We start from the raw sequence: 6,167 nt of genomic DNA on the forward strand, positions 1-6,167 counted from the left end.
GGGCCAGAAAAGACCCAGAAAACACCCAGAAAAAAATCGCAACCCAAGTATAAATATAGAAATGTTTGTCAAGTATATGCAAATATATAAAGAAATGTTAAATTATTTGAAATATAAAATAACATAAATATAACATTTATACAGTATTACTTGTGTTATGGATCATATTGATTTTTATTTATTTCCTATAATACACTACAATATTTATATCAATTTTACATCTATCATATCTATCATTTGTTATATGTTATACCAGATTGATATACTCTAGGTTTTTTTAAGTAGTTTAAAATAAAGGGGATTTTTTTTTTATTTGGCAAAAGCAGGTGTTTTAGTATAAACATTATAAATACAAATAATATAAAGGTAGAAATCTAAGAATAGAAATAGATCATAAATAGCTGAAGGTTAATATAAAAATTAAAAATGTAAGAAAAAATAAGTTGTAGCAGTAGATATGGTACATAATTAGGAAAATAATTTATCTCTTATTTGAATAGGATACATGTTATACATAATGATTAATATAATACTTAAGTATAAACTGCAAATATAAATGTGAATATAGTCATGAGCGCTATAAATATAAAAATATTTCAATGTAGTTTAAAAGAATAGAGCTTTTTTGTATTTATTTAGTTAGGATGGGATTTGTATTTTAAATAGTGAAAGCATGATAGAAATGTAATTTTAGACATAGAAATATGCAATCAATGTGGAAAGATATTTATAAAAGCACAAAATATAAGTAAATATAAATAATAGAAATAGAATAATGTTATATAAATTACATGCTACATCAATGTCCACTATAGCTATGCATGTGAATATAAATACGAAAAATGGAAATAAAAAATTTATTTAAACATGGCTTTAAAGCAAGGGGCCTTGTTTGATTCTGGTGGGGTAAGAGGCAGGTTTTTGGCATTTATTTCAGAGCAGATTTTGGCGGGGGTCGCCCCTGTTCTTTTTTGCCGCCTTCGCTGCCCGCAGCCCCGAGGCGCGCTGCGCCCCCGGCTGGGGCGGGCGGCAGTGCTGCCGCCTTGTGGGCAGAGCGCGGTACTGCAGCCCTGCGCCGAGAGGCCGCCACCTTGGGAGTGGCGCGTCGCGGATGTCGCGGACTTTTGGTTGACCTTCTCAACAGGGCGGCGAAAAGGGCGGGGAAGTGGAGGACCGGGGTGGGTGTCAGTGGACTGCCTGCATGGAATACCGACCCCGGCGCGGCCCCGGTGGTATTTTCTGTGACGTTTCAAGTGTACCCGACACATGCTGTGGTCTCAGCGGCGCCGCGGGCGGGCGTATTTCGGCGGGTTTGTGACAGGCATGTGGGGAAACGCCTCGCTGTGCCGGGGTCCTCTGACAGCCGCTTTCCCGCCCTGAGGGAGCCGAGCCGGGCCGAATAGTTCCGAAGAGCCGAAGAGCCGAGTGTGGGCGAAAACAGCCGAGTTTCCCCGAAGAGCCGAGTGTAGCCGAAAACAGCCGAGTTTCACCGAAGAGCCGAGTGTGACCGAAAATAGCCGAGTTTCACCGAAGAGCCGAGTGTGGCCGAACACAGCCGACTTGAGCCGAAGAGCCGAGTGTAGCCGAACACAGCCGACTTGAGACGAAGAGCCGAGTGTAGCCGAACACAGCCGACTTGAGACGAAGAGCCGATGATAGCCGAGTGTAACCGATAGCCGACTGTAGCCGACATTGGCCGCATTTAGACAAAGAGCCGAATATGACCGACTTTAGCCCAACCGGGCCGAGTTCAGCCGAAGAGCCGGAAAAGCCGAATTTAGACGAAAAGCCGAACCGAAACGATTTTAGACCTAAGCCGAACCAAGCCTAATTTAGCCGAGTTTATTTAAACAGAACCGAACGACGCCGCAGCACTCTGCCTGCAGAGCGCCGGTGCAGACGGCAGGGGGCGGTGTATAAAGCGAGTATAAAATATCAACTGTATATAAGAAGGAATAAAAAGCTCTGTGTCATGTGCAGCAGTAGAAAATTTCAGGCTCCCAGGGAATAAATAGTTTTCTTTCAATCATTATAGTTTTGGGGTTTTTTTTACTCCCAGGTAGCCAGAAAGTTACTACTGCTGCTTTTTGATTCTAAAGCTAGGAAGGAAAACCAAGATTACAAATACAAGAAAAAGAAAGGGAAAGGGAAAGGGAAGGGGAAAAAAAGGAAAGGAAAGGAAAGGAAAGAAAGCAGGAGAGCAGAAGGGAAGGGAAGGGAAAGGGGTGAAAAACAGCGTTAAAAAAAGAAAAAGAGTTGGAGGGGAAAAGAGAGGGCATTCGGGAGGAGCGGTCCTGCCTCAGGTCCTTCCCCGCCCTGGGGCGAAGGACCCGTTTGATGCCCGGGAGGGACTGCAGCTCCCGGTGGCGGGGGACGGAGCCGTGGCTGTCAGCCCGAGACTCCAACTCCCGGCAGGCCCTGCTGCCGGCGCGGCGTGTGACGCAACGGCTATCGCGGCACATGAGTGGCTACCAGCCCGAGACTCCAACTCCCGGCAGGCCCTGCTGCCGGCGCGACGTGTGCCGCAACGGCCGACGCTGCCCGGCATTTTTCTCTAAATCGGCAGTAAATACAGCTGAGTAAAATTAGCTTGGTTTTCTTCCTTCTTTTTTAACTGAATTGTTTTTATTAAAAATACTATTTGAATATGTAGAAAAAGTGGGGATGTCCTGTACTATATCCTAGCTTTTCTTGTTTATAGGGTGCTCAGAAAACATGCGTCCCTTAGAGTCCCTCAGAAAGGTTCTCAGTGCGATCTCTACCAAGGTATGTATTTACTAATAAGTGATCCCTTTAGATATTTGCCTGTGTACCTTTTCCTGTAATTCAGAGCTTGCGTTCTGTGGGTTTTATGATAAACCTGTAAAATATGTAAGAATGCTTTTGCAAGTCTGAATCGTTGAAGGCAGCAGTAAGTGGATTTAGAGCCTGTTCTTGACCAGACAACGGGAAAAAGTGTGACTTTGATGCTGAACTTGTTTTTTTCATTTTTCATTTGACTTGTCTGGAATGATTTAGGAATAGAGAGAGCTAGAAAAAGAGAGAAATAGAATTGATTATTGAGCACTCCTCAAATGCTCACCACGATTCAGTGTAGAGCCGAAGTGAAGGGTGATGGAACAGAGCTCTGTGCTTTAGAAGGAAATAAATTTAAACCTGACCTCCGCACAGAGTCTCACTAACTTCTTTTGTTTTAAAATACAAAATATTATTAGGAAGTGTTGGAAGTTAGTGTTTTGGGAAAGAAACGGCAGTTCCACAGAACATTCCATTTAACAGAGGCTCTGGGAAGGATTCATGTTGTAACTGCTGTCACTGCAATCAGTTGGTGGTTCAGCCTTGAAATGTGCACTTGCCCTTCTATAAAGCACTGTTTTGTTTGCCTTTCAGTGCTATGAGTCTTGATAAATTGGAGAAGAGCCCAAGAGCAATTTTTCATCCCTTGATATAAAAGGTAGGAAGTGACTTTTTTTGGTTTGGTTCTTTTTCTTTATTATTTCCTGGAAATAAAAGTAATTAAGTATAGGTACTACTGGTTTGTTTCTTCCAGTAGCAGATGATAACAATAGCAGTAGTAATAGTAAAAATAATAATAGAAATAATAATAATAGCAATGTAATACTACCTAAACTGTCTTTATCCATTGAACTGGCCATTTCAAATCAAAACTTCTAAACACAAATCAAACCATCATCCTCGTAGAATCTTTCACAGCAGTGGGCTATAGATCCTGGTTTTGTTGACAGGATTTATTGGTTCTGGAATAGCAAGAGGGAAGTACAAGCCTAACTACTTCTAGCTCACAGACCCATCCAGTGAATACTGCTTTGTGTTTTGGTGGGCTTGTGATGACTTTGAAATCAATTGCTCATTCCAGTAAAAAAAATTAATGTTTTTTTGAACCTGACAGCAGAAATAACTTTAGGCACCAACTTAATAATAACAGATCACCAATTTAAGTTCATAATTTTATGCTGTACTATCAAAGTTTAAAGGTAAATTTTTACTTATTAGGAGATGGTATAAAGTGTATGTTCCAATGTGTTGGATGTATGCAAAGGTACATACGTACCCGAAAGTCCTTAGAGGAAACAAATTTTTACGTCTGCTGTTTGATTGTTTATCATACAATATTTGGTTTTATTTCCCAGGGATCGGTGAATTTTAACTTTGGAGTCCTCTGTGCTAAGGATGCTCAGCCTACAGATGATGAAATGTTCAGTAATGGTGAGTTTTTCACCTTCTCTTTAATTGCTATGCTGATCTGAATAAGAAAAAAACAAAAGCAAGAGAAAAAAAAAGGATGGTTTATTATTTTTTACGCTGTTATGTTTGTTTCCTCAGTATTTGCTGCAGCTCTGCGAACCCAAGCTTTGGGTTCCTTCTGTCCCACTGGGAGTTGCCCAGTTTGGTTGCATCTGGTGAAATTCACCCTGAGACCTTACAGAGCTAGCTCAAACTACGTGAGAGCCATTTGCAGTTCTCTCCAGACACCTGGAGAATGGGTGATGTTTCTGAGGGTCTGGCAAGTATACTTGTATCAAAACTCAGTCTGTGAAATTTCTGGGGAAAACCCTTCTGTGTCCTGAAGGGTTCAAACTCTGGTGAGGATCCAGTTATCAGGTGCTCACCTGGATGGTTCCAGCTCTTAAAGTGAACACTTGTACTCTTACCCTGTAGTTTACATCTATTGTATTTTTGTTATTTTGCAAGATTTTACGGCTTTGCAAAATATTGTGCATTTCACTCTTTGGAACCTCTCAGATCGTTCTTTGGTGCAGCACCATCCCATGGGACACTTGGCTGCCGTCCTGAAGGGGTTGGTCGCTAGAATTGTAAATCCTGGAGAGTTTGTAAGTCTTCTGTCCCCAGGGAGGTACCATGCTTTGTTTACTTTTGTTCTGTTTGTTAGGCGCTGCTTCTCATTGGAAGTATGAATTTCAAACTACCCTGTTCTTATTTTAACTGTTTTCCTGGTTCTCTCCCTACGGCAGGGAAAGACTCTCGTATCCTTGTCGTCGGGCTCGGTGCTGTCCAAGAAGATGCAGAGACTAAAAAAATCATAAGAAGCAAAATATGACTGCAGGGAAAACAAGCTGGAGAGAACAAAAGGTGATATTGTTACCCTTACCCTGTATTAGAAACATCCGCTGTGCTTTGATGCTGGCAGCTGCCAGGGGCTTGTTAGCTCTTTGTAGGCAGGTGTAGGTGTTCACTTGTAGGTTTTTTCTCTGGACAAGTCAATTCAAACTTTGCTAAGCTTATATTTGCAAATTACTCTCTAGCACAGTCCAGCATGACATTTTTGAATGTTGTAAAAATACCATGTTACTTGGAAATTGCTAATGATGAGAAGCTTTAGGGAAAAATAAGATGTCAGGGTTGGGAGATGTGAGAAGAATTTTGAGGGGATGTTAGACTGAAATAAAGCACACTTGAAGCTGGACTGGCACGCTGGCAGATCCCCTATTAAACAGTAGTGCTGAGATTAGCCTGGGGGTTGCCCGTTGTTTCTGTAGAAATCAATGTTTTCTGGTCTTCAGAGGTAAGCTGCTTTGAAAAGCTGGAAGGCACAGCATAGTGACAATCCGTGTGCTTCGCATTAAAAATAGATTTCAGAAGGGTCCTAGGCTTTTGTCTTTTCCTAGAAGTCGATGTAATCCTATTGAGGAGTTTTTAATTCTGTGCTGCCATGTCATCGATCAGGGCCCTGTCGTACTAATCATCATACAGATGCAAAACAAAAAATCAGACCCTGTCCCGACCACTTAGAGCCCAGAACACGATTTCCTCAGGCTGCCATTTGTGTGCCATCGGTACTCACCATGGAAGCGAGCTGGGGATTGTTGCACCCGTTGGGAACAAACCGCTTCTCGTCACACAGAAATGGAATTGGGACGACGCCTCAGCCAGCCTCTCTCTCCTGAATCTGCAGCAGAGCAGTTCCAGTCCATGCGGGCAATCCAGTTCCTGACGATCTGAGCGCACGGAGCAGCGCTCAGCTGCTGTGGGGGGCTCAGGGAGGGCAGAGTGTGCATTGTCATCTTCCTGAACCTACAGACGCGAATCAAAGTGAGAAGCCACAGGGTGGAAATCAGTCGCATATATGCTAAATAAAACTTGCAGGTTTTTTTTAAGAATTGTTTTTGCTTGTTCTTTGTTGTGCT

General features: G+C 42.5%; 1 long non-coding RNA gene across 1 annotated transcript; it reads left to right on the plus strand.

The window, feature by feature from the left end:
* The first annotated feature begins 2,565 nt into the window (after positions 1-2,565).
* Positions 2,566-5,954, plus strand: LOC131566593 (uncharacterized). Its single transcript, XR_009275558.1, has 3 exons — positions 2,566-2,766; positions 3,391-3,454; positions 4,152-5,954. It is a non-coding gene; the product is annotated as an uncharacterized LOC131566593 (long non-coding RNA).
* The last annotated feature ends 213 nt before the right edge of the window (positions 5,955-6,167 follow it).

The sequence above is a fragment of the Ammospiza caudacuta genome, chromosome 20 (assembly GCF_027887145.1).
Source record: "Ammospiza caudacuta isolate bAmmCau1 chromosome 20, bAmmCau1.pri, whole genome shotgun sequence".
Classification (NCBI taxonomy): Eukaryota; Metazoa; Chordata; class Aves; order Passeriformes; family Passerellidae; genus Ammospiza; species Ammospiza caudacuta.